The sequence below is a fragment of the Petromyzon marinus genome, chromosome 23 (assembly GCF_048934315.1).
Source record: "Petromyzon marinus isolate PM22_M1 ecotype Great Lakes invasive population chromosome 23, UKy_Petmar_22M1.pri1.0, whole genome shotgun sequence".
Taxonomy (NCBI): Eukaryota; Metazoa; Chordata; class Hyperoartia; order Petromyzontiformes; family Petromyzontidae; genus Petromyzon; species Petromyzon marinus.
This window is the reverse complement of record NC_133689.1, coordinates 28,132,388-28,159,940: the sequence shown is the minus strand read 5'-3', so window position 1 is coordinate 28,159,940 and position 27,553 is coordinate 28,132,388.

The window sequence follows — 27,553 nt, the reverse complement described above, 5'->3', positions numbered from 1 at the left end:
GGGTGAGCGTGGATGGTGTAGGGGTGAGCTTGGATGGTGTAGGAGTGAGCGTGGATGGTGTACGGGTGAGCGTGGATGGTGTAGGGGTGAGTGTAGATGGTGTAGGGGGTGAGCGTGGAGGTTGTAAAGGTGAGCGTGGAGGTTGTAAAGGTGAGCGTGGATGGTGTAGGAGTGAGCGTGGATGTTGTAGGGGTGAGAGTGGATGGGGATGGGGTGGGCGTGGATGGTGTGGGGGGTGAGAGTGGATGGTGTCGGGGTGAGAGTGGATGGTGTCGGGGTGAGTATGGAAGGTGTAGAGGTGAGTGTGGATGGTGTAGGGGTGAGAGTGGATGTTGTATGAGTGAGCATGGAAGGTGTAGAGGTGAGTGTGGATGGTATAGGGGAAAGCATGGATGGTGTAGTGGTGAGCGTGGATGGTGTAGGGGTGAGAGTGGATTTGGTGGGGGTGAGCGTGGATGTGGTAGGGGTGAGCGTGGAAGGTGTAGGGGTGAGCGTGGATGGTGTAGGAGTGAGCGTGGATGGTGTAGGGGTGAGCGTGGGTGGTGTAGGGGTGAGCGTGGATGGTGTAGGGGTGAGCGTGGATGGTGTAGGAGTGAGCGTGGACATTGTAAAGGTGAGCGTGGACGGTGTAGGGGTGAGCGTGGACGTTGTAGGGGTGAACGTAGATGTTGTAGGGGTGAGCGGCGATGTTGTAGGGGTGAGGGTGGATGTTGTAGCGGTGAGCGTGGATGGTGTTGGGGTGAGGGTTGATGTTGTAGGGGTGAGCGTGGATGTTGTAGGGGTGAGCGTGCATGGTGTAAGGGTGAGCGTGGATGTTGCAGGAGTTAGCATGGATTTTGTATGAGAGAGCGTGGATGTTGTAGAGGTGAGTGTGGATGGTGAAGGGGTGAGCGTGGATGTTGCCGGAGTAAGCGTGGGTGTTGTAGGCGTAAACGTGGATGGTGTAGGGGTGAGCGTGGATGGTGTAGGGGTGAGCGTGGACGTTGCAAAGGTGAGCATTGATGATGTAGGAGTGAGTGTAGATGGTGTAGGGGGTGAGCGTGGATGTTGCAGGGGTGAGCGTGGATATTGCAGGAGTGAGCGTGAATGTTGTAGGCGTGAGCGTGGATGGTGTAGGGGTGAGCGTGGCTATTTTAGGGGTGAGCGTGGATGGTGTAAGGGTGAGCTTGGATGGTGTAGGAGTGAGCGTGGATGGTGTAGGGGTGAGCGTGGATGGTGTAGGGGTGAGTGTAGATGGTGTAGGGGGTGAGCGTGGAGGTTGTAAAGGTGAGCGTGGAGGTTGTAAAGGTGAGCGTGGATGGTGTAGGAGTGAGCGTGGATGTTGTAGGGGTGAGAGTGGATGGGGATGGGGTGGGCGTAGATGGTGTGGGGGGTGAGAGTGGATGGTGTCGGGGTGAGAGTGGATGGTGTCGGGGTGAGTATGGATGTAGGAGAGGTGAGCGTGGATGGTGTAGGGGTGAGCGTGGATGGTGTAGGGGTGAGCGTGGATGTTGCAGGAGTGAGCGTGGATGTTGTAGGAGTGAGCGTGGATGGTGTAGGGGTGAGCGTGGATGTTGTAGGAGTGAGAGTGGATGTTGTAGGGGTGGGCGTGGATGGTGTAGGGGTGAGAGTGGATGTTGTAAAGGTGAGGGTGGATGGTGTAGGGGTGAGCGTGGATGTTGTAGAAGTGAGCGTAGATGGTGTAGGAGTGAGGGTGGATGTTGTAGCGGTGAGAGTGGATGGTGTTGGGGTGAGGGTGGATGTTGTAGGGGTGAGCGTGGATGTTGTCGGGGTGAGGGTGGATGGTGTAGAGGTGAGTGTGGATGTTGTAGAGGTGAGCGTGGATGGTGTAGGGGTGAGCGTGGCTATTGTAGGGGTGAACGTGGATGGTGTAGGGGTGGGCTTGGATGGTGAAGGTGTGAGCGTGGCTGGTGTAGGAGTGAGCGTGGATGGTGTAGGAATGAGCGTGGATGGTGTAGGGGTGAGCGTGGATGTTGTAGGGGTGAGAGTGGATGTTGTATGAGTGAGCATGGACGGTGTAGATGTGAGTGTGGATGGTATAGGGGAAAGCGTGGATGGTCTAGTGGCGAGCGTGGATGGTCTAGTGGTGAGCGTGGATGGTGTAGGGGTGAGCGTGGATGTTGTAGGGGTGAGCGTGGCTATTGTAGGGGTGAGCGTGGATGTTGTATGAGTGAGCATGGACGTTGTAGATGTGAGCGTGGGTGTTGTAGGAGTAAACGTGGATGGTGTAGGGGTGAGCGTGGATGGTGTAGGGGTGAGCGTGGACGTTGTAAACGTGAGCATGGATGATGTAGGAGTGAGTGTCGATGGTGTAGGGGGTGAGCGTGGAGGTTGTAAAGGTGAGCATGGATGGTGTAGGAGTGAGCGTGGATGTTGTAGGGGTGAAAGTGAATGGGGTTGGGGTGGGCGTGGATGGTGTTGGGGTGAGTATGGATGTTGGCGAGGTGAGCATTGATGTTGCAGGTGTGAGCGTGGATGTTGCAGGAGTCAGCGTGAATGTTGTAGGGGTGAGAGTGGATGTTGTAAAGGTGAGCGAGGATGGTGTAGGGGTGAGAGTGGATGTTGTATGAGTGAGCATGGAAGGTGTAGAGGTGAGTGTGGATGGTATAGGGGAAAGCATGGATGGTGTAGTGGTGAGCGTGGATGGTGTAGGGGTGAGAGTGGATTTGGTGGGGGTGAGCGTGGATGTGGTAGGGGTGAGCGTGGAAGGTGTAGGGGTGAGCGTGGATGGTGTAGGAGTGAGCGTGGATGGTGTAGGGGTGAGCGTGGGTGGTGTAGGGGTGAGCGTGGATGGTGTAGGGGTGAGCGTGGATGGTGTAGGAGTGAGCGTGGACATTGTAAAGGTGAGCGTGGACGGTGTAGGGGTGAGCGTGGACGTTGTAGGGGTGAACGTAGATGTTGTAGGGGTGAGCGGGGATGTTGTAGGGGTGAGGGTGGATGTTGTAGCGGTGAGCGTGGATGGTGTTGGGGTGAGGGTGGATGTTGTAGGGGTGAGCGTGGATGTTGTAGGGGTGAGCGTGGATGGTGTAAGGGTGAGCGTGGATGTTGCAGGAGTTAGCATGGATTTTTTATGAGAGAGCGTGGATGTTGCCGGAGTGAGCGTGGGTGTTGTAGGCGTAAACGTGGATGGTGTAGGGGTGAGCGTGGATGGTGTAGGGGTCAGCGTGGACGTTGTAAAGGTGAGCATGGATGATGTAGGAGTGAGCGTAGATGGTGTAGGGGGTGAGCGTGGAGGTTGTAAATGTGAGCGTGGAGGTTGTAAAGGTGAGCGTGGATGGTGTAGGAGTGAGCGTGGATGTTGTAGGGGTGAGAGTGGATGGGGTTGGAGTGGGCGTGGATGTTGTCGGGGTGAGTATGGATGTTGGAGAGGTGAGCGTGGATGGTGTAGGGGTGAGAGTGGATGTTGTATGAGTGAGCATGGACGGTGTAGATCTGAGTGTGGATGGTATAGGGGAAAGCGTGGATCGTGTAGTGGTGAGCGTGGATGGTGTAGGGGTGAGCGTGGATGTTGTAGAGGTGAGCGTGGATGGTGTAGGGGTGAGCGTGGCTATTGTAGGGGTGAGCGTGGATGGCGTAGGTGTGAGCGTGGATGTTGCAGGAGTGAGCGTGGATTTTGTATGAGAGAGCGTGGATGTTTAAGGAGCGAGTATGGTGTAGGGGTGAGCGTGGATGGTGTAGGGGTGAGCGTGGATGTTGCAGGAGTGAACGTGGGTGTTGTAGGAGTAAACGTGGATGGGGTAGGGGTGAGCGTGGATGGTGTAGGGGTCAGCGTGGACGTTGTAAAGGTGAGCATGGATGATGTAGGAGTGAGCGTAGATGGTGTAGGGGGTGAGCGTGGAGGTTGTAAATGTGAGCGTGGAGGTTGTAAAGGTGAGCGTGGATGGTGTAGGAGTGAGCGTGGATGTTGTAGGGGTGAGAGTGGATGGGGTTGGAGTGGGCGTGGATGTTGTCGGGGTGAGTATGGATGTTGGAGAGGTGAGCGTGGATGGTGTAGGGGTGAGAGTGGATGTTGTATGAGTGAGCATGGACGGTGTAGATGTGAGTGTGGACGGTATAGGGGAAAGCGTGGATGGTGTAGGGGTGAGAGTGGATGTTGTAAAGGTGAGCGTGGATGGTGTAGGGGTGAGAGTGGATCTTGTATGAGTGAGCATGGACGGTGTAGATGTGAGTGTGGATGGTATAGGGGAAAGCGTGGATGGTGTAGTGGTGAGCGTGGATGGTGTAGGGGTGAGCGTGGATGTTGTAGAGGCGAGCGTGGATGGTGTAAGGGTGAGCGTGGCTATTGTAGGGGTGAGCGTGGATGGTGTAGGGGTGAGCGTGGATGGTGTAGGGGTGAGAGTGGATGTTGTAAAGGTGAGCGTGGATGGTGTAGGGGTGAGAGTGGATGTTGTATGAGTGAGCATGGACGGTGTAGATGTGAGTGTGGATGGTATAGGGGAAAGCGTGGATGGTGTAGTGGTGAGCGTGGATGGTGTAGGGGTGAGCGTGGATGTTGTAGAGGCGAGCGTGGATGGTGTAAGGGTGAGCGTGGCTATTGTAGGGGTGAGCGTGGATGGTGTAGGGGTGAGCGTGGATGTTGCAGGAGTGAGCGTGGATTTTGTATGAGAGAGCGTGGATGTTGCAGGAGTGAGCGTGGCTGTTGTAGGAGTAAACGTGGATGGTGTAGGGGTGAGTGTGGATGGTGTAGGGGTGAGCGTGGATGTTGTAAAGGTGAGCATGGATGATGTAGGAGTGAGCGTAGATGGTTAGGGGGTGAGCGTGGATGTTGCAGGGGTGAGCGTGGATATTGCAGGAGTGAGCGTGAATGTTGTAGGGGTGAGCGTGGATGGTGTAGGGGTGAGCGTGGCTATTGTAGGGGTGAGCGTGGATGGTGTAGCGGTGAGCTTGGATGGTGTAGGAGTGAGCGTGGACGTTGTAAAGGTGAGCATGGATGATGTAGGAGTGAGCGTAGATGGTGTAGGGGGTGAGCGTGGGGGTTGTAAAGGTGAGCATGGATGGTGTAGGAGTGAGCGTGGATGTTGTAGGGGTGAGAGTGAATGGGGTTGGGTTGAGCGTGGATGGTGTTAGGGTGAGTGTGGATGTTGGCGAGGTGAGCGTGGATGTTGCAGGAGTGAGCGTGGGTGTTGTAGGAGTAAACGTGGATGGTGTAGGGGTGAGCGTGGATGGTGTAGGGGTGAGCATGGACTTTGTAAAGTTGAGCATGGATGGTGTAGGAGTGAGCGTGGACGTTCTAGGGGTTAGAATGGATGGGGTTGGGGTGGGCGTGGATGGTGTTGGGGTGAGAGTGGATGGTGTCGGGGTGAGTATGGATGTTGGAGAGGCGAGCGTGGATGGTGTAGGGGTGAGAGTGGATGTTGTAAAGGTGAGGGTGGATGGTGTAGGGGTGAGCGTGGATGTTGTAGAAGTGAGCGTAGATGGTGTAGAAGTGAGGGTGGATGTTGTAGCGGTGAGCGTGGATGGTGTTGGGGTGAGGGTGGATGTTGTAGGGGTGAGCGTGGATGTTGTCGGGGTGAGGGTGGATGGTGTAGAGGTGAGTGTGGATGTTGTAGAGGTGAGCGTGGATGGTGTAGGGGTGAGCGTGGCTATTGTAGGGGTGAGCGTGGATGGTGTAGGGGTGAGCGTGGATGTTGCAGGAGTGAGCATGGATTTTGTATGAGAGAGCGTGGATGTTGAAGGCGTGAGTGTGGTTGGTGTAGGGGTGAGCGTGGATGTTGCCGGAGTGAGCGTGGGTGTTGTAGGAGAAAACGTGGATGGTGTAGGGGTGAGCGTGGATGGTGTAGGGGTGAGCGTGGACGTTGTAAAGGTGAGCATGGATGATGTAGGAGTGAGCGTAGATGGTGTAGGGGGTGAGTGTGGAGGTTGTAAAGGTGAGCGTGGAGGTTGTAAAGGTGAGCGTGGATGGTGTAGGAGTGAGCGTGGATGTTGTAGGGGTGAGAGTGGATGGGGTTGGAGTGGGCGTGGATGGTGTCGGGGTGAGTATGGATGTGGAGAGGTGAGCGTGGATGGTGTAGGGGTGAGAGTGGATGTTGTATGAGTGAGCATGGACGGTGTAGATGTGAGTGTGGATGGTATAGGGGAAAGCGTGGATGGTGTAGTGGTGAGCGTGGCTATTGTAGGGGTGAGCGTGGATGGTGTAGGTGTGAGCGTGGATGGTGTCGGGGTGTGCGTGGATGTTGCAGGAGTGAGCGTGGATTTTGTATGAGAGAGCGTGGATGTTTAAGGGGTGAGTGTGGATGGTGTAGGGGTGAGCGTGGATGGTGTAGGGGTGAGCGTGGATGTTGCAGGAGTGAGCGTGGATTTTGTATGAGAGAGCGTGGATGTTGCAGGAGTGAGCGTGGGTGTTGTAGGAGTAAACGTGGATGGTGTAGGGGTGAGCGTGGATGGTGTAGGGGTGAGCGTGGACGTTGTAAAGGTGAGCATGGATGATGTAGGAGTGAGTGTAGATGGTTAGGGGGTGAGCGTGGATGTTGCAGGGGTGAGCGTGGATATTGCAGGAGTGAGCGTGAATGTTGTAGGGGTGAGCATGGATGGTGTAGGGGTGAGCGTGGCTATTGTAGGGGTGAGCGTGGATGGTGTAGGGGTGAGCTTGGATGGTGTAGGAGTGAGCGTGGACGTTGTAAAGGTGAGCATGGATGATGTAGGAGTGAGCGTAGATGGTGTAGGGGGTGAGCGTGGGGGTTGTAAAGGTGAGCATGGATGGTGTAGGAGTGAGCGTGGATGTTGTAGGGGTGAGAGTGAATGGGGTTGGGGTGAGCGTGGATGGTGTTAGGGTGAGTGTGGATGTTGGCGAGGTGAGCGTGGATGTTGCAGGAGTGAGCGTGGGTGTTGTAGGAGTAAACGTGGATGGTGTAGGGGTGAGCGTGGATGGTGTAGGGGTGAGCATTGACTTTGTAAAGGTGAGCATGGATGGTGTAGGAGTGAGCGTGGATGTTGTAGGGGTTAGAGTGGATGGGTTTGGGGTGGGCGTGGATGGTGTTGGGGTGAGAGTGGATGGTGTCGGGGTGAGTATGGATGTTGGAGAGGCGAGCGTGGATGGTGTAGGGGTGAGAGTGGATGTTGTAAAGGTGAGGGTGGATGGTGTAGGGGTGAGCGTGGATGTTGTAGAAGTGAGCGTAGATGGTGTAGGAATGAGGGTGGATGTTGTAGCGGTGAGCGTGGATGGTGTTGGGGTGAGGGTGGATGTTGTAGGGGTGAGCGTGGATGTTGTCGGGGTGAGGGTGGATGGTGTAGAGGTGAGTGTGGATGTTGTAGAGGTGAGCGTGGATGGTGTAGGGGTGAGCGTGGCTATTGTAGGGGTGAGCGTGGATGGTGTAGGGGTGAGCGTGGATGTTGCAGGAGTGAGCATGGATTTTGTATGAGAGAGCGTGGATGTTGAAGGGGTGAGTGTGGTTGGTGTAGGGGTGAGCGTGGATGTTGCCGGAGTGAGCGTGGGTGTTGTAGGAGAAAACGTGGATGGTGTAGCGGTGAGCGTGGATGGTGTAGGGGTGAGCGTGGACGTTGTAAAGGTGAGCATGGATGATGTAGGAGTGAGCGTAGATGGTGTAGGGGGTGAGCGTGGAGGATGTAAAGGTGAGCGTGGAGGTTGTAAAGGTGAGCGTCGATGGTGTAGGAGTGAGCGTGGATGTTGTAGGGGTGAGAGTGGATGGGGTTGGAGTGGTCGTGGATGGTGTCGGGGTGAGTATGGATGTGGAGAGGTGAGCGTGGCTATTGTAGGGGTGAGCGTGGATGGTGTAGGTGTGAGCGTGGATGGTGTAGGGGTGAGCGTGAATGTTGCAGGAGTGAGCGTGGATTTTGTATGAGAGAGCGTGGATGTTTAAGGGGTGAGCGTGGATGGTGTAGGGGTGAGCGTGGATGTTGCAGGAGTGAGCGTGGATTTTGTATGAGAGAGCGTGGATGTTGCAGGAGTGAGCGTGGGTGTTGTAGGAGTAAACGTGGATGGTGTAGGGGTGAGTGTGGATGGTGTAGGGGTGAGCGCTGGACGTTGTAAAGGTGAGCATGGATGATGTAGGAGTGAGCGTAGATGGTTAGGGGGTGAGCGTGGATGTTGCAGGGGTGAGCGTGGATATTGCAGGAGTGAGCGTGAATGTTGTAGGGGTGAGCGTGGATGGTGTAGGGGTGAGCGTGGCTATTGTAGGGGTGAGCGTGGATGGTGTAGGGGTGAGCTTGGATGGTGTAGGAGTGAGCGTGGACGTTGTAAAGTTGAGCATGGATGATGCAGGAGTGAGCGTAGATGGTGTAGGGGGTGAGCGTGGGGGTTGTAAAGGTGAGCATGGATGGTGTAGGAGTGAGCGTGGATGTTGTAGGGGTGAGAGTGAATGGGGTTGGGGTGAGCGTGGATGGTGTTAGGGTGAGTGTGGATGTTGGCGAGGTGAGCGTGGATGTTGCAGGAGTGAGCGTGGGTGTTGTAGGAGTAAACGTGGATGGTGTAGGGGTGAGCGTGGATGGTGTAGGGGTGAGCATTGACTTTGTAAAGGTGAGCATGGATGGTGTAGGAGTGAGCGTGGATGTTGTAGGGGTTAGAGTGGATGGGGTTGGGGTGGGCGTGGATGGTGTTGGGGTGAGAGTGGATGGTGTCGGGGTGAGTATGGATGTTGGAGAGGCGAGCGTGGATGGTGTAGGGGTGAGAGTGGATGTTGTAAAGGTGAGGGTGGATGGTGTAGGGGTGAGCGTGGATGTTGTAGAAGTGAGCGTAGATGGTGTAGGAGTGAGGGTGGATGTTGTAGCGGTGAGGGTGGATGGTGTTGGGGTGAGGGTGGATGTTGTAGGGGTGAGCGTGGATGTTGTCGGGGTGAGGGTGGATGGTGTAGAGGTGAGTGTGGATGTTGTAGAGGTGAGCGTGGATGGTGTAGGGGTGAGCGTGGCTATTGTAAGGGTGAGCGTGGATGGTGTAGGGGTGAGCGTGGATGTTGCAGGAGTGAGCATGGATTTTGTATGAGAGAGCGTGGATGTTGAAGGGGTGAGTGTGGTTGGTGTAGGGGTGAGCGTAGATGTTGCCGGAGTGAGCGTGGGTGTTGTAGGAGAAAACGTGGATGGTGTAGGGGTGAGCGTGGATGGTGTAGCGGTGAGCGTGGACGTTGTAAAGGTGAGCATGCATGATGTAGGAGTGAGCGTAGATGGTGTAGGGGGTGAGTGTGGAGGTTGTAAAGGTGAGCGTGGAGGTTGTAAAGGTGAGCGTGGATGGTGTAGGAGTGAGCGTGGATGTTGTAGGGGTGAGAGTGGATGGGGTTGGAGTGGGCATGGATGGTGTCGGGGCGAGTATGGATGTTGGCGAGGTGAGCATTGATGTTGCAGGGGTGAGCGTGGATGTTGCAGGAGTGAGCGTGAATGTTGTAGGGGTGAGAGTGGATGTTGTAAAGGTGAGCGTGGATGGTGTGGGGGTGAGAGTGGATGTTGTATGAGTGAGCATGGAAGGTGTAGAGGTGAGTGTGGATGGTATAGGGGAAAGCATGGATGGTGTAGTGGTGAGCGTGGATGGTGTAGGGGTGAGAGTGGATTTGGTGGGGGTGAGCGTGGATGTGGTAGGGGTGAGCGTGGAAGGTGTAGGGGTGAGCGTGGATGGTGTAGGAGTGAGCGTGGATGGTGTAGGGGTGAGCGTGGGTGGTGTAGGGGTGAGCGTGGATGGTGTAGGGGTGAGCGTGGATGGTGTAGGAGTGAGCGTGGACATTGTAAAGGTGAGCGTGGACGGTGTAGAGGTGAGCGTGGACGTTGTAGGGGTGAACGTAGATGTTGTAGGGGTGAGCGGGGATGTTGTAGGGGTGAGGGTGGATGTTGTAGCGGTGAGCGTGGATGGTGTTGGGGTGAGGGTGGATGTTGTAGGGGTGAGCGTGGATGTTGTAGGGGTGAGCGTGGATGGTGTAAGGGTGAGCGTGGATGTTGCAGGAGTTAGCATGGATTTTGTATGAGAGAGCGTGGATGTTGTAGGGGTGAGTGTGGATGGTGAAGGGGTGAGCGTGGATGTTGCCGGAGTGAGCGTGGGTGTTGTAGGCGTAAACGTGGATGGTGTAGGGCTGAGCGTGGATGGTGTAGGGGTCAGCGTGGACGTTGTAAAGGTGAGCATGGATGATGTAGGAGTGAGCGTAGATGGTGTAGGGGGTGAGCGTGGAGGTTGTAAATGTGAGCGTGGAGGTTGTAAAGGTGAGCGTGGATGGTGTAGGAGTGAGCGTGGATGTTGTAGGGGTGAGAGTGGATGGGGTTGGAGTGGGCGTGGATGTTGTCAGGGTGAGTATGGATGTTGGAGAGGTGAGCGTGGATGGTGTAGGGGTGAGAGTGGATGTTGTATGAGTGAGCATGGACGGTGTAGATGTGAGTGTGGATGGTATAGGGGAAAGCGTGGATGGTGTAGTGGTGAGCGTGGATGGTGTAGGGGTGAGCGTGGATGTTGTAGAGGTGAGCGTGGATGGTGTAGGGGTGAGCGTGGCTATTGTAGGGGTGAGCGTGGATGGCGTAGGTGTGAGCGTGGATGTTGCAGGAGTGAGCGTGGATTTTGTATGAGAGAGCGTGGATGTTTAAGGAGCGAGTATGGTGTAGGGGTGAGCGTGGATGGTGTAGGGGTGAGCGTGGATGGTGTAGGAGTGAGCGTGGATGGTGTAGGGGTGAGCGTGGGTGGTGTAGGGGTGAGCGTGGATGGTGTAGGGGTGAGCGTGGATGGTGTAGGAGTGAGCGTGGACATTGTAAAGGTGAGCGTGGACGGTGTAGAGGTGAGCGTGGACGTTGTAGGGGTGAACGTAGATGTTGTAGGGGTGAGCGGGGATGTTGTAGGGGTGAGGGTGGATGTTGTAGCGGTGAGCGTGGATGGTGTTGGGGTGAGGGTGGATGTTGTAGGGGTGAGCGTGGATGTTGTAGGGGTGAGCGTGGATGGTGTAAGGGTGAGCGTGGATGTTGCAGGAGTTAGCATGGATTTTGTATGAGAGAGCGTGGATGTTGTAGGGGTGAGTGTGGATGGTGAAGGGGTGAGCGTGGATGTTGCCGGAGTGAGCGTGGGTGTTGTAGGCGTAAACGTGGATGGTGTAGGGCTGAGCGTGGATGGTGTAGGGGTCAGCGTGGACGTTGTAAAGGTGAGCATGGATGATGTAGGAGTGAGCGTAGATGGTGTAGGGGGTGAGCGTGGAGGTTGTAAATGTGAGCGTGGAGGTTGTAAAGGTGAGCGTGGATGGTGTAGGAGTGAGCGTGGATGTTGTAGGGGTGAGAGTGGATGGGGTTGGAGTGGGCGTGGATGTTGTCAGGGTGAGTATGGATGTTGGAGAGGTGAGCGTGGATGGTGTAGGGGTGAGAGTGGATGTTGTATGAGTGAGCATGGACGGTGTAGATGTGAGTGTGGATGGTATAGGGGAAAGCGTGGATGGTGTAGTGGTGAGCGTGGATGGTGTAGGGGTGAGCGTGGATGTTGTAGAGGTGAGCGTGGATGGTGTAGGGGTGAGCGTGGCTATTGTAGGGGTGAGCGTGGATGGCGTAGGTGTGAGCGTGGATGTTGCAGGAGTGAGCGTGGATTTTGTATGAGAGAGCGTGGATGTTTAAGGAGCGAGTATGGTGTAGGGGTGAGCGTGGATGGTGTAGGGGTGAGCGTGGATGGTGTAGGAGTGAGCGTGGATGGTGTAGGGGTGAGCGTGGGTGGTGTAGGGGTGAGCGTGGATGGTGTAGGGGTGAGCGTGGATGGTGTAGGAGTGAGCGTGGACATTGTAAAGGTGAGCGTGGACGGTGTAGGGGTGAGCGTGGACGTTGTAGGGGTGAACGTAGATGTTGTAGGGGTGAGCGGGGATGTTGTAGGGGTGAGGGTGGATGTTGTAGCGGTGAGCGTGGATGGTGTTGGGGTGAGGGTGGATGTTGTAGGGGTGAGCGTGGATGTTGTAGGGGTGAGCGTGGATGGTGTAGTGGTGAGAGTGGATGTTGTATGAGTGAGCATGGACGGTGTAGATTTGAGTGTGGATGGTATAGGGGAAAGCGTGGATGGTGTAGTGGTGAGCGTGGATGGTGTAGGGGTGAGCGTGGATGTTGTAGAGGTGAGCGTGGATGGTGTAGGGGTGAGCGTGGCTATTGTAGGGGTGAGCGTGGATGGCGTAGGTGTGAGCGTGGATGTTGCAGGAGTGAGCGTGGATTTTGTATGAGAGAGCGTGGATGGTGTAGGGGTGAGCGTGGATGGTGTAGGAGTGAGCGTGGATGGTGTAGGGGTGAGCGTGGGTGGTGTAGGGGTGAGCGTGGATGGTGTAGGGGTGAGCGTGGATGGTGTAGGAGTGAGCGTGGACATTGTAAAGGTGAGCGTGGACGGTGTAGGGGTGAGCGTGGACGTTGTAGGGGTGAACGTAGATGTTGTAGGGGTGAGCGGGGATGTTGTAGGGGTGAGGGTGGATGTTGTAGCGGTGAGCGTGGATGGTGTTGGGGTGAGGGTGGATGTTGTAGGGGTGAGCGTGGATGTTGTAGGGGTGAGCGTGGATGGTGTAGTGGTGAGAGTGGATGTTGTATGAGTGAGCATGGACGGTGTAGATTTGAGTGTGGATGGTATAGGGGAAAGCGTGGATGGTGTAGTGGTGAGCGTGGATGGTGTAGGGGTGAGCGTGGATGTTGTAGAGGTGAGCGTGGATGGTGTAGGGGTGAGCGTGGCTATTGTAGGGGTGAGCGTGGATGGCGTAGGTGTGAGCGTGGATGTTGCAGGAGTGAGCGTGGATTTTGTATGAGAGAGCGTGGATGTTTAAGGAGCGAGTATGGTGTAGGGGTGAGCGTGGATGGTGTAGGGGTGAGCGTGGATGTTGCAGGAGTGAGCGTGGATATTGCAGGAGTGAGCGTGAATGTTGTAGGCGTGAGCGTGGATGGTGTAGGGGTGAGCGTGGATGTTGCAGGGGTGAGCGTGGATATTGCAGGAGTGAGCGTGAATGTTGTAGGCGTGAGCGTGGATGGTGTAGGGGTCAGCGTGAACGTTGTAAAGGTGAGCATGGATGATGTAGGAGTGAGCGTAGATGGTGTAGGGGGTGAGCGTGGATGGTGTAGGGGTGAGCGTGGCTATTTTAGGAGTGAGCGTGGATGGTGTAGGGGTGAGCTTGGATGGTGTAGGAGTGAGCGTGGATGGTGTACGGGTGAGCGTGGATGGTGTAGGGGTGAGTGTAGATGGTGTAGGGGGTGAGCGTGGAGGTTGTAAAGGTGAGCGTGGAGGTTGTAAAGGTGAGCGTGGATGGTGTAGGAGTGAGCGTGGATGTTGTAGGGGTGAGAGTGGATGGGGATGGGGTGGGCGTGGATGGTGTGGGGGGTGAGAGTGGATGGTGTCGGGGTGAGAGTGGATGGTGTCGGGGTGAGTATGGATGTAGGAGAGGTGAGCGTGAATGGTGTAGGGGTGAGCGTGGATGGTGTAGGGGTGAGCGTGGATGTTGCAGGAGTGAGCGTGGATGTTGTAGGAGTGAGCGTGGATGGTGTAGGGGTGAGAGTGGATGTTGTAAAGGTGAGTGTGGATGGTGTAGGGGTGAGAGTGGATGTTGTATGAGTGAGCATGGACGGTGTAGATGTGAGTGTGGATGGTATAGGGGAAAGCGTGGATGGTGTAGTGGTGAGCGTGGATGGTGTAGGGGTGAGCGTGGATGTTGTAGAGGCGAGCGTGGATGGTGTAAGGGTGAGCGTGGCTATTGTAGGGGTGAGCGTGGATGGTGTAGGGGTGAGCGTGGATGTTGCAGGAGTGAGCGTGGATTTTGTATGAGAGAGCGTGGATGTTGCAGGAGTGAGCGTGGCTGTTGTAGGAGTAAACGTGGATGGTGTAGGGGTGAGTGTGGATGGTGTAGGGGTGAGCGTGGATGTTGTAAAGGTGAGCATGGATGATGTAGGAGTGAGCGTAGATGGTTAGGGGGTGAGCGTGGATGTTGCAGGGGTGAGCGTGGATATTGCAGGAGTGAGCGTGAATGTTGTAGGGGTGAGCGTGGATGGTGTAGGGGTGAGCGTGGCTATTGTAGGGGTGAGCGTGGATGGTGTAGCGGTGAGCTTGGATGGTGTAGGAGTGAGCGTGGACGTTGTAAAGGTGAGCATGGATGATCTAGGAGTGAGCGTAGATGGTGTAGGGGGTGAGCGTGGGGGTTGTAAAGGTGAGCATGGATGGTGTAGGAGTGAGCGTGGATGTTGTAGGGGTGAGAGTGAATGGGGTTGGGGTGAGCGTGGATGGTGTTAGGGTGAGTGTGGATGTTGGCGAGGTGAGCGTGGATGTTGCAGGAGTGAGCGTGGGTGTTGTAGGAGTAAACGTGGATGGTGTAGGGGTGAGCGTGGATGGTGTAGGGGTGAGCATGGACTTTGTAAAGGTGAGCATGGATGGTGTAGGAGTGAGCGTGGATGTTCTAGGGGTGAGAGTGGATGGGGTTGGGGTGGGCGTGGATGGTGTTGGGGTGAGAGTGGATGGTGTCGGGGTGAGTATGGATGTTGGAGAGGCGAGCGTGGATGGTGTAGGGGTGAGAGTGGATGTTGTAAAGGTGAGGGTGGATGGTGTAGCGGTGAGCGTGGATGTTGTAGAAGTGAGCGTAGATGGTGTAGAAGTGAGGGTGGATGTTGTAGCGGTGAGCGTGGATGGTGTTGGGGTGAGGGTGGATGTTGTAGGGGTGAGCGTGGATGTTGTCGGGGTGAGGGTGGATGGTGTAGAGGTGAGTGTGGATGTTGTAGAGGTGAGCGTGGATGGTGTAGGGGTGAGCGTGGCTATTGTAGGGGTGAGCGTGGATGGTGTAGGGGTGAGCGTGGATGTTGCAGGAGTGAGCATGGATTTTGTATGAGAGAGCGTGGATGTTGAAGGCGTGAGTGTGGTTGGTGTAGGGGTGAGCGTGGATGTTGCCGGAGTGAGCGTGGGTGTTGTAGGAGAAAACGTGGATGGTGTAGGGGTGAGCGTGGATGGTGTAGGGGTGAGCGTGGACGTTGTAAAGGTGAGCATGGATGATGTAGGAGTGAGCGTAGACGGTGTAGGGGGTGAGCGTGGAGGTTGTAAAGGTGAGCGTGGAGGTTGTAAAGGTGAGCGTGGATGGTGTAGGAGTGAGCGTGGATGTTGTAGGGGTGAGAGTGGATGGGGTTGGAGTGGGCGTGGATGGTGTCGGGGTGAGTATGGATGTGGAGAGGTGAGCGTGGATGGTGTAGGGGTGAGAGTGGATGTTGTATGAGTGAGCATGGACGGTGTAGATGTGAGTGTGGATGGTATAGGGGAAAGCGTGGATGGTGTAGTGGTGAGCGTGGCTATTGTAGGGGTGAGCGTGGATGGTGTAGGTGTGAGCGTGGATGGTGTAGGGGTGAGCGTGGATGTTGCAGGAGTGAGCGTGGGTGTTGTAGGCGTAAACGTGGATGGTGTAGGGGTGAGCGTGGATGGTGTAGGGGTCAGCGTGAACGTTGTAAAGGTGAGCATGGATGATGTAGGAGTGAGCGTAGATGGTGTAGGGGGTGAGCGTGGAGGTTGTAAATGTGAGCGTGGAGGTTGTAAAGGTGAGCGTGGATGGTGTAGGAGTGAGCGTGGATGTTGTAGGGGTGAGAGTGGATGGGGTTGGAGTGGGCGTGGATGTTGTCAGGGTGAGTATGGATGTTGGAGAGGTGAGCGTGGATGGTGTAGTGGTGAGAGTGGATGTTGTATGAGTGAGCATGGACGGTGTAGATTTGAGTGTGGATGGTATAGGGGAAAGCGTGGATGGTGTAGTGGTGAGCGTGGATGGTGTAGGGGTGAGCGTGGATGTTGTAGAGGTGAGCGTGGATGGTGTAGGGGTGAGCGTGGCTATTGTAGGGGTGAGCGTGGATGGCGTAGGTGTGAGCGTGGATGTTGCAGGAGTGAGCGTGGATTTTGTATGAGAGAGCGTGGATGTTTAAGGAGCGAGTATGGTGTAGGGGTGAGCGTGGATGGTGTAGGGGTGAGCGTGGATGTTGCAGGAGTGAGCGTGGATATTGCAGGAGTGAGCGTGAATGTTGTAGGCGTGAGCGTGGATGGTGTAGGGGTGAGCGTGGATGTTGCAGGGGTGAGCGTGGATATTGCAGGAGTGAGCGTGAATGTTGTAGGCGTGAGCGTGGATGGTGTAGGGGTCAGCGTGAACGTTGTAAAGGTGAGCATGGATGATGTAGGAGTGAGCGTAGATGGTGTAGGGGGTGAGCGTGGATGTTGCAGGGGTGAGCGTGGATATTGCAGGAGTGAGCGTGAATGTTGTAGGCGTGAGCGTGGATGGTGTAGGGGTGAGCGTGGCTATTTTAGGGGTGAGCGTGGATGGTGTAGGGGTGAGCTTGGATGGTGTAGGAGTGAGCGTGGATGGTGTACGGGTGAGCGTGGATGGTGTAGGGGTGAGTGTAGATGGTGTAGGGGGTGAGCGTGGAGGTTGTAAAGGTGAGCGTGGAGGTTGTAAAGGTGAGCGTGGATGGTGTAGGAGTGAGCGTGGATGTTGTAGGGGTGAGAGTGGATGGGGATGGGGTGGGCGTGGATGGTGTGGGGGGTGAGAGTGGATGGTGTCGGGGTGAGAGTGGATGGTGTCGGGGTGAGTATGGATGTAGGAGAGGTGAGCGTGGATGGTGTAGGGGTGAGCGTGGATGGTGTAGGGGTGAGCGTGGATGTTGCAGGAGTGAGCGTGGATGTTGTAGGAGTGAGCGTGGATGGTGTAGGGGTGAGAGTGGATGTTGTAAAGGTGAGTGTGGATGGTGTAGGGGTGAGAGTGGATGTTGTATGAGTGAGCATGGACGGTGTAGATGTGAGTGTGGATGGTATAGGGGAAAGCGTGGATGGTGTAGTGGTGAGCGTGGATGGTGTAGGGGTGAGCGTGGATGTTGTAGAGGCGAGCGTGGATGGTGTAAGGGTGAGCGTGGCTATTGTAGGGGTGAGCGTGGATGGTGTAGGGGTGAGCGTGGATGTTGCAGGAGTGAGCGTGGATTTTGTATGAGAGAGCGTGGATGTTGCAGGAGTGAGCGTGGCTGTTGTAGGAGTAAACGTGGATGGTGTAGGGGTGAGTGTGGGTGGTGTAGGGGTGAGCGTGGATGTTGTAAAGGTGAGCATGGATGATGTAGGAGTGAGCGTAGATGGTTAGGGGGTGAGCGTGGATGTTGCAGGGGTGAGCGTGGATATTGCAGGAGTGAGCGTGAATGTTGTAGGGGTGAGCGTGGATGGTGTAGGGGTGAGCGTGGCTATTGTAGGGGTGAGCGTGGATGGTGTAGCGGTGAGCTTGGATGGTGTAGGAGTGAGCGTGGACGTTGTAAAGGTGAGCATGGATGATCTAGGAGTGAGCGTAGATGGTGTAGGGGGTGAGCGTGGGGGTTGTAAAGGTGAGCATGGATGGTGTAGGAGTGAGCGTGGATGTTGTAGGGGTGAGAGTGAATGGGGTTGGGGTGAGCGTGGATGGTGTTAGGGTGAGTGTGGATGTTGGCGAGGTGAGCGTGGATGTTGCAGGAGTGAGCGTGGGTGTTGTAGGAGTAAACGTGGATGGTGTAGGGGTGAGCGTGGATGGTGTAGGGGTGAGCATGGACTTTGTAAAGGTGAGCATGGATGGTGTAGGAGTGAGCGTGGATGTTCTAGGGGTGAGAGTGGATGGGGTTGGGGTGGGCGTGGATGGTGTTGGGGTGAGAGTGGATGGTGTCGGGGTGAGTATGGATGTTGGAGAGGCGAGCGTGGATGGTGTAGGGGTGAGAGTGGATGTTGTAAAGGTGAGGGTGGATGGTGTAGCGGTGAGCGTGGATGTTGTAGAAGTGAGCGTAGATGGTGTAGAAGTGAGGGTGGATGTTGTAGCGGTGAGCGTGGATGGTGTTGGGGTGAGGGTGGATGTTGTAGGGGTGAGCGTGGATGTTGTCGGGGTGAGGGTGGATGGTGTAGAGGTGAGTGTGGATGTTGTAGAGGTGAGCGTGGATGGTGTAGGGGTGAGCGTGGCTATTGTAGGGGTGAGCGTGGATGGTGTAGGGGTGAGCGTGGATGTTGCAGGAGTGAGCATGGATTTTGTATGAGAGAGCGTGGATGTTGAAGGCGTGAGTGTGGTTGGTGTAGGGGTGAGCGTGGATGTTGCCGGAGTGAGCGTGGGTGTTGTAGGAGAAAACGTGGATGGTGTAGGGGTGAGCGTGGATGGTGTAGGGGTGAGCGTGGACGTTGTAAAGGTGAGCATGGATGATGTAGGAGTGAGCGTAGATGGTGTAGGGGGTGAGCGTGGAGGTTGTAAAGGTGAGCGTGGAGGTTGTAAAGGTGAGCGTGGATGGTGTAGGAGTGAGCGTGGATGTTGTAGGGGTGAGAGTGGATGGGGTTGGAGTGGGCGTGGATGGTGTCGGGGTGAGTATGGATGTGGAGAGGTGAGCGTGGATGGTGTAGGGGTGAGAGTGGATGTTGTATGAGTGAGCATGGACGGTGTAGATGTGAGTGTGGATGGTATAGGGGAAAGCGTGGATGGTGTAGTGGTGAGCGTGGCTATTGTAGGGGTGAGCGTGGATGGTGTAGGTGTGAGCGTGGATGGTGTAGGGGTGAGCGTGGATGTTGCAGGAGTGAGCGTGGATTTTGTATGAGAGAGCGTGGATGTTTAAGGGGTGAGTGTGGATGGTGTAGGGGTGAGCGTGGATGGTGTAGGTGTGAGCGTGGATGTTGCAGGAGTGAGCGTGGATTTTGTATGAGAGAGCGTGGATGTTGCAGGAGTGAGCGTGGGTGTTGTAGGAGTAAACGTGGATGGTGTAGGGGTGAGCGTGGATGGTGTAGGGGTGAGCGTGGACGTTGTAAAGGTGAGCATGGATGATGTAGGAGTGAGTGTAGATGGTTAGGGGGTGAGCGTGGATGTTGCAGGGGTGAGCGTGGATATTGCAGGAGTGAGCGTGAATGTTGTAGGGGTGAGCATGGATGGTGTAGGGGTGAGCGTGGCTATTGTAGGGGTGAGCGTGGATGGTGTAGGGGTGAGCTTGGATGGTGTAGGAGTGAGCGTGGACGTTGTAAAGGTGAGCATGGATGGTGTAGGAGTGAGCGTGGATGTTGTAGGGGTGAGAGTGAATGGGGTTGGGGTGAGCGTGGATGGTGTTAGGGTGAGTGTGGATGTTGGCGAGGTGAGCGTGGATGTTGCAGGAGTGAGCGTGGGTGTTGTAGGAGTAAACGTGGATGGTGTAGGGGTGAGCGTGGATGGTGTAGGGGTGAGCATTGACTTTGTAAAGGTGAGCATGGATGGTGTAGGAGTTTGCGTGGATGTTGTAGGGGTTAGAGTGGATGGGTTTGGGGTGGGCGTGGATGGTGTTGGGGTCAGAGTGGATGGTGTCGGGGTGAGTATGGATGTTGGAGAGGCGAGCGTGGATGGTGTGGGGGTGAGAGTGGATGTTGTAAAGGTGAGGGTGGATGGTGTAGGGGTGAGCGTGGATGTTGTAGAAGTGAGCGTAGATGGTGTAGGAGTGAGGGTGGATGTTGTAGCGGTGAGCGTGGATGGTGTTGGGGTGAGGGTGGATGTTGTAGGAGTGAGCGTGGATGTTGTCGGGGTGAGGGTGGATGGTGTAGAGGTGAGTGTGGATGTTGTAGAGGTGAGCGTGGATGGTGTAGGGGTGAGCGTGGCTATTGTAAGGGTGAGCGTGGATGGTGTAGGAGTGAGCGTGGATGTTGTAGGGGTGAGAGTGGATGGGGTTGGAGTGGGCATGGATGGTGTCGGGGTGAGTATGGATGTTGGCGAGGTGAGCATTGATGTTGCAGGGGTGAGCGTGGATGTTGCAGGAGTGAGCGTGAATGTTGTAGGGGTGAGAGTGGATGTTGTAAAGGTGAGCGTGGATGGTGTAGGGGTGAGAGTGGATGTTGTATGAGTGAGCATGGAAGGTGTAGAGGTGAGTGTGGATGGTATAGGGGAAAGCATGGATGGTGTAGTGGTGAGCGTGGATGGTGTAGGGGTGAGAGTGGATTTGGTGGGGGTGAGCGTGGATGTGGTAGGGGTGAGCGTGGAAGGTGTAGGGGTGAGCGTGGATGGTGTAGGAGTGAGCGTGGATGGTGTAGGGGTGAGCGTGGGTGGTGTAGGGGTGAGCGTGGATGGTGTAGGAGTGAGCGTGGACATTGTAAAGGTGAGCGTGGACGGTGTAGGGGTGAGCGTGGACGTTGTAGGGGTGAACGTAGATGTTGTAGGGGTGAGCGGGGATGTTGTAGGGGTGAGGGTGGATGTTGTAGCGGTGAGCGTGGATGGTGTTGGGGTGAGGGTGGATGTTATAGGGGTGAGCGTGGATGTTGTAGGGGTGAGCGTGGATGGTGTAAGGGTGAGCGTGGATGTTGCAGGAGTTAGCATGGATTTTGTATGAGAGAGCGTGGATGTTGTAGGGGTGAGTGTGGATGGTGAAGGGGTGAGCGTGGATGTTGCCGGAGTGAGCGTGGGTGTTGTAGGCGTAAACGTGGATGGTGTAGGGGTGAGCGTGGATGGTGTAGGGGTCAGCGTGGACGTTGTAAAGGTGAGCATGGATGATGTAGGAGTGAGCGTAGATGGTGTAGGGGGTGAGCGTGGAGGTTGTAAATGTGAGCGTGGAGGTTGTAAAGGTGAGCGTGGATGGTGGAGGAGTGAGCGTGGATGTTGTAGGGGTGAGAGTGGATGGGGTTGGGGTGGGCGTGGATGGTGTGGGGGGTGAGAGTGGATGGTGTCGGGGTGAGAGTGGATGGTGTCGGGGTGAGTATGGATGTAGGAGAGGTGAACGTGGATCGTGTAGGGGTGAGCGTGGATGGTGTAGGGGTGAGCGTGGATGTTGCAGGAGTGAGCGTGGATGTTGTAGGAGTGAGCGTGGATGGTGTAGGGGTGAGAGTGGATGTTGTAGGAGTAAACGTGGATGGTGTAGGGGTGAGTGTGGATGGTGTAGGGGTGAGCGTGGACGTTGTAAAGGTGAGCATGGATGATGTAGGAGTGAGCGTAGATGGTTAGGGGGTGAGCGTGGATGTTGCATGGGTGAGCGTGGATATTGCAGGAGTGAGCGTGAATGTTGTAGGGGTGAGCGTGGATGGTGTAGGGGTGAGCGTGGCTATTGTAGGGGTGAGCGTGGATGGTGTAGGGGTGAGCTTGGATGGTGTAGGAGTGAGCGTGGACGTTGTAAAGGTGAGCATGGATGATGTAGGAGTGAGCGTAGATGGTGTAGGGGGTGAGCGTGGGGGTTGTAAAGGTGAGCATGGATGGTGTAGGAGTGAGCGTGGATGTTGTAGGGGTGAGAGTGAATGGGGTTGGGGTGAGCGTGGATGGTGTTAGGGTGAGTGTGGATGTTGGCGAGGTGAGCGTGGATGTTGCAGGAGTGAGCGTGGGTGTTGTAGGAGTAAACGTGGATGGTGTAGGGGTGAGCGTGGATGGTGTAGGGGTGAGCATGGACTTTGTAAAGGTGAGCATGGATGGTGTAGGAGTGAGCGTGGATGTTGTAGGGGTTAGAGTGGATGGGGTTGGGGTGGGCATGGATGGTGTTGGGGTGAGAGTGGATGGTGTCGGGGTGAGTATGGATGTTGGAGAGGCGAGCGTGGATGGTGTAGGGGTGAGAGTGGATGATGTAAAGGTGAGGGTGGATGGTGTAGGGGTGAGCGTGGATGTTGTAGAAGTGAGCGTAGATGGTGTAGGAATGAGGGTGGATGTTGTAGCGGTGAGCGTGGATGGTGTTGGGGTGAGGGTGGATGTTGTAGGGGTGAGCGTGGATGTTGTCGGGGTGAGGGTGGATGGTGTAGAGGTGAATGTGGATGTTGTAGAGGTGAGCGTGGATGGTGTAGGGGTGAGCGTGGCTATTGTAGGGGTGAGCGTGGATGGTGTAGGGGTGAGCGTGGATGTTGCAGGAGTGAGCATGGATTTTGTATGAGAGAGCGTGGATGTTGAAGGGGTGAGCGTGGTTGGTGTAGGGGTGAGCGTGGATGTTGCCGGAGTGAGCGTGGGTGTTGTAGGAGAAAACGTGGATGGTGTAGGGGTGAGCGTGGATGGTGTAGGGGTGAGCGTGGACGTTGTAAAGGTGAGCATGGATGATGTAGGAGTGAGCGTAGATGGTGTAGGGGGTGAGCGTGGAGGATGTAAAGGTGAGCGTGGAGGTTGTAAAGGTGAGCGTCGATGGTGTAGGAGTGAGCGTGGATGTTGTAGGGGTGAGAGTGGATGGGGTTGGAGTGGTCGTGGATGGTGTCGGGGTGAGTATGGATGTGGAGAGGTGAGCGTGGCTATTGTAGGGGTGAGCGTGGATGGTGTAGGTGTGAGCGTGGATGGTGTAGGGGTGAGCGTGAATGTTGCAGGAGTGAGCGTGGATTTTGTATGAGAGAGCGTGGATGTTTAAGGGGTGAGCGTGGATGGTGTAGGGGTGAGTGTGGATGTTGCAGGAGTGAGCGTGGATTTTGTATGAGAGAGCGTGGATGTTGCAGGAGTGAGCGTGGGTGTTGTAGGAGTAAACGTGGATGGTGTAGGGGTGAGTGTGGATGGTGTAGGGGTGAGCGCTGGACGTTGTAAAGGTGAGCATGGATGATGTAGGAGTGAGCGTAGATGGTTAGGGGGTGAGCGTGGATGTTGCAGGGGTGAGCGTAGATATTGCAGGAGTGAGCGTGAATGTTGTAGGGGTGAGCGTGGATGGTGTAGGGGTGAGCGTGGCTATTGTAGGGGTGAGCGTGGATGGTGTAGGGGTGAGCTTGGATGGTGTAGGAGTGAGCGTGGATGTTGTAAAGGTGAGCATGGATGATGTAGGAGTGAGCGTAGATGGTGTAGGGGGTGAGCGTGGGGGTTGTAAAGGTGAGCATGAATGGTGTAGGAGTGAGCGTGGATGTTGTAGGGGTGAGAGTGAATGGGGTTGGGGTGAGCGTGGATGGTGTTAGGGTGAGTGTGGATGTTGGCGAGGTGAGCGTGGATGTTGCAGGAGTGAGCGTGGGTGTTGTAGGAGTAAACGTGGATGGTGTAGGGGTGAGCGTGGATGGTGTAGGGGTGAGCATTGACTTTGTAAAGGTGAGCATGGATGGTGTAGGAGTGAGCGTGGATGTTGTAGGGGTTAGAGTGGATGGGGTTGGGGTGGGCGTGGATGGTGTTGGGGTGAGAGTGGATGGTGTCGGGGTGAGTATGGATGTTGGAGAGGCGAGCGTGGATGGTGTAGGGGTGAGAGTGGATGTTGTAAAGGTGAGGGTGGATGGTGTAGGGGTGAGCGTGGATGTTGTAGAAGTGAGCGTAGATGGTGTAGGAGTGAGGGTGGATGTTGTAGCGGTGAGCGTGGATGGTGTTGGGGTGAGGGTGGATGTTGTAGGGGTGAGCGTGGATGTTGTCGGGGTGAGGGTGGATGGTGTAGAGGTGAGTGTGGATGTTGTAGAGGTGAGCGTGGATGGTGTAGGGGTGAGCGTGGCTATTGTAAGGGTGAGCGTGGATGGTGTAGGGGTGAGCGTGGATGTTGCAGGAGTGAGCATGGATTTTGTATGAGAGAGCGTGGATGTTGAAGGGGTGAGTGTGGTTGGTGTAGGGGTGAGCGTGGATGTTGCCGGAGTGAGCGTGGGTGTTGTAGGAGAAAACGTGGATGGTGTAGGGGTGAGCGTGGATGGTGTAGCGGTGAGCGTGGACGTTGTAAAGGTGAGCATGGATGATGTAGGAGTGAGCGTAGATGGTGTAGGGGGTGAGTGTGGAGGTTGTAAAGGTGAGCGTGGAGGTTGTAAAGGTGAGCGTGGATGGTGTAGGTGTGAGCGTGGATGGTGTAGGGGTGAGCGTGAATGTTGCAGGAGTGAGCGTGGATTTTGTATAAGAGAGCGTGGATGTTTAAGGGGTGAGCGTGGATGGTGTAGGGGTGAGTGTGGATGTTGCAGGAGTGAGCGTGGATTTTGTATGAGAGAGCGTGGATGTTGCAGGAGTGAGCGTGGGTGTTGTAGGAGTAAACGTGGATGGTGTAGGGGTGAGTGTGGATGGTGTAGGGGTGAGCGCTGGACGTTGTAAAGGTGAGCATGGATGATGTAGGAGTGAGCGTAGATGGTTAGGGGGTGAGCGTGGATGTTGCAGGGGTGAGCGTGGATATTGCAGGAGTGAGCGTGAATGTTGTAGGGGTGAGCATGGATGGTGTAGGGGTGAGCGTGGCTATTGTAGGGGTGAGCGTGGATGGTGTAGGGGTGAGCTTGGATGGTGTAGGAGTGAGCGTGGATGTTGTAAAGGTGAGCATGGATGATGTAGGAGTGAGCGTAGATGGTGTAGGGGGTGAGCGTGGGGGTTGTAAAGGTGAGCATGAATGGTGTAGGAGTGAGCGTGGATGTTGTAGGGGTGAGAGTGAATGGGGTTGGGGTGAGCGTGGATGGTGTTAGGGTGAGTGTGGATGTTGGCGAGGTGAGCGTGGATGTTGCAGGAGTGAGCGTGGGTGTTGTAGGAGTAAACGTGGATGGTGTAGGGGTGAGCGTGGATGGTGTAGGGGTGAGCATTGACTTTGTAAAGGTGAGCATGGATGGTGTAGGAGTGAGCGTGGATGTTGTAGGGGTTAGAGTGGATGGGGTTGGGGTGGGCGTGGATGGTGTTGGGGTGAGAGTGGATGGTGTCGGGGTGAGTATGGATGTTGGAGAGGCGAGCGTGGATGGTGTAGGGGTGAGAGTGGATGTTGTAAAGGTGAGGGTGGATGGTGTAGGGGTGAGCGTGGATGTTGTAGAAGTGAGCGTAGATGGTGTAGGAGTGAGGGTGGATGTTGTAGCGGTGAGCGTGGATGGTGTTGGGGTGAGGGTGGATGTTGTAGGGGTGAGCGTGGATGTTGTCGGGGTGAGGGTGGATGGTGTAGAGGTGAGTGTGGATGTTGTAGAGGTGAGCGTGGATGGTGTAGGGGTGAGCGTGGCTATTGTAAGGGTGAGCGTGGATGGTGTAGGGGTGAGCGTGGATGTTGCAGGAGTGAGCATGGATTTTGTATGAGAGAGCGTGGATGTTGAAGGGGTGAGTGTGGTTGGTGTAGGGGTGAGCGTGGATGTTGCCGGAGTGAGCGTGGGTGTTGTAGGAGAAAACGTGGATGATGTAGGGGTGAGCGTGGATGGTGTAGCGGTGAGCGTGGACGTTGTAAAGGTGAGCATGGATGATGTAGGAGTGAGCGTAGATGGTGTAGGGGGTGAGTGTGGAGGTTGTAAAGGTGAGCGTGGAGGTTGTAAAGGTGAGCGTGGATGGTGTAGGAGTGAGCGTGGATGTTGTAGGGATGAGAGTGGATGGGGTTGGAGTGGGCATGGATGGTGTCGGGGCGAGTATGGATGTTGGCGAGGTGAGCATTGATGTTGCAGGGGTGAGCGTGGATGTTGCAGGAGTGAGCGTGAATGTTGTAGGGGTGAGAGTGGATGTTGTAAAGGTGAGCGTGGATGGTGTAGGGGTGAGAGTGGATGTTGTATGAGTGAGCATGGAAGGTGTAGAGGTGAGTGTGGATGGTATAGGGGAAAGCATGGATGGTGTAGTGGTGAGCGTGGATGGTGTAGGGGTGAGAGTGGATTTGGTGGGGGTGAGCGTGGATGTGGTAGGGGTGAGCGTGGAAGGTGTAGGGGTGAGCGTGGATGGTGTAGGAGTGAGCGTGGATGGTGTAGGGGTGAGCGTGGGTGGTGTAGGGGTGAGCGTGGATGGTGTAGGGGTGAGCGTGGATGGTGTAGGAGTGAGCGTGGACATTGTAAAGGTGAGCGTGGACGGTGTAGGGGTGAGCGTGGACGTTGTAGGGGTGAACGTAGATGTTGTAGGGGTGAGCGGGGATGTTGTAGGGGTGAGGGTGGATGTTGTAGCGGTGAGCGTGGATGGTGTTGGGGTGAGGGTGGATGTTGTAGGGGTGAGCGTGGATGTTGTAGGGGTGAGCGTGGATGGTGTAAGGGTGAGCGTGGATGTTGCAGGAGTTAGCATGGATTTTGTATGAGAGAGCGTGGATGTTGTAGGGGTGAGTGTGGATGGTGAAGGGGTGAGCGTGGATGTTGCCGGAGTGAGCGTGGGTGTTGTAGGCGTAAACGTGGATGGTGTAGGGGTGAGCGTGGATGGTGTAGGGGTCAGCGTGGACGTTGTAAAGGTGAGCATGGATGATGTAGGAGTGAGCGTAGATGGTGTAGGGGGTGAGCATGGAGGTTGTAAATGTGAGCGTGGAGGTTGTAAAGGTGAGCGTGGATGGTGTAGGAGTGAGCGTGGATGTTGTAGGGGTGAGAGTGGATGGGGTTGGAGTGGGCGTGGATGTTGTCGGGGTGAGTATGGATGTTGGAGAGGTGAGCGTGGATGGTGTAGGGGTGAGAGTGGATGTTGTATGAGTGAGCATGGACGGTGTAGATGTGAGTGTGGATGGTATAGGGGAAAGCGTGGATGGTGTAGTGGTGAGCGTGGATGGTGTAGGGGTGAGCGTGGATGTTGTAGAGGTGAGCGTGGATGGTGTAGGGGTGAGCGTGGCTATTGTAGCGGTGAGCGTGGATGGCGTAGGTGTGAGCGTGGATGTTGCAGGAGTGAGCGTGGATTTTGTATGAGAGAGCGTGGATGTTTAAGGAGCGAGTATGGTGTAGGGGTGAGCGTGGATGGTGTAGGGGTGAGCGTGGATGTTGCAGGAGTGAACGTGGGTGTTGTAGGAGTAAACGTGGATGGGGTAGGGGTGAGCGTGGATGGTGTAGGGGTGAGCGTGGACGTTGTAAAGGTGAGCATTGATGATGTAGGAGTGAGCGTAGATGGTGTAGGGGGTGAGCGTGGAGGTTGCAGGGGTGAGCGTGGATATTGCAGGAGTGAGCGTGAATGTTGTAGGCGTGAGCGTGGATGGTGGAGGGGTGAGCGTGGCTATTTTAGGGGTGAGCGTGGATGGTGTAGGGTGAGCTTGGATGGTGTAGGAGTGAGTGTAGATGGTGTAGGGGGTGAGCGTGGAGGTTGTAAAGGTGAGCGTGGAGGTTGTAAAGGTGAGCGTGGATGGTGTAGGAGTGAGCGTGGATGTTGTAGGGGTGAGAGTGGATGGGGTTGGGGTGGGCGTGGATGGTGTGGGGGGTGAGAGTGGATGGTGTCGGGGTGAGAGTGGATGGTGTCGGGGTGAGTATGGATGTAGGAGAGGTGAGCGTGGATGGTGTAGGGGTGAGCGTGGATGGTGTAGGGGTGAGCGTGGATGTTGCAGGAGTGAGCGTGGATGTTGTAGGAGTGAGCGTGGATGGTGTAGGGGTGAGAGTGGATGTTGTAAAGGTGAGCGTGGATGGTGTAGGGGTGAGAGTGGATGTTGTATGAGTGAGCATGGACGGTGTAGATGTGAGTGTGGATGGTATAGGGGAAAGCGTGGATGGTGTAGTGGTGAGCGTGGATGGTGTAGGGGTGAGCGTGGATGTTGTAGAGGCGAGCGTGGATGGTGTAAGGGTGAGCGTGGCTATTGTAGGGGTGAGCGTGGATGGTGTAGGGGTGAGCGTGGATGTTGCAGGAGTGAGCGTGGATTTTGTATGAGAGAGCGTGGATGTTGCAGGAGTGAGCGTGGGTGTTGTAGGAGTAAACGTGGATGGTGTAGGGGTGAGTGTGGATGGTGTAGGGGTGAGCGTGGACGTTGTAAAGGTGAGCATGGATGATGTAGGAGTGAGCGTAGATGGTGTAGGGGGTGAGCGGGGAGGTTGTGAAGGTGAGCATCCATCCACGCTTTCCCCTATACCATCCACACTCACATCTACACCGTCCATGCTCACTCATACAACATCCACTCTCACCCCTACACCATCCACGCTCACCTCTCCAACATCCATACTCACCCCGACAACATCCACGCTCACCCCTAC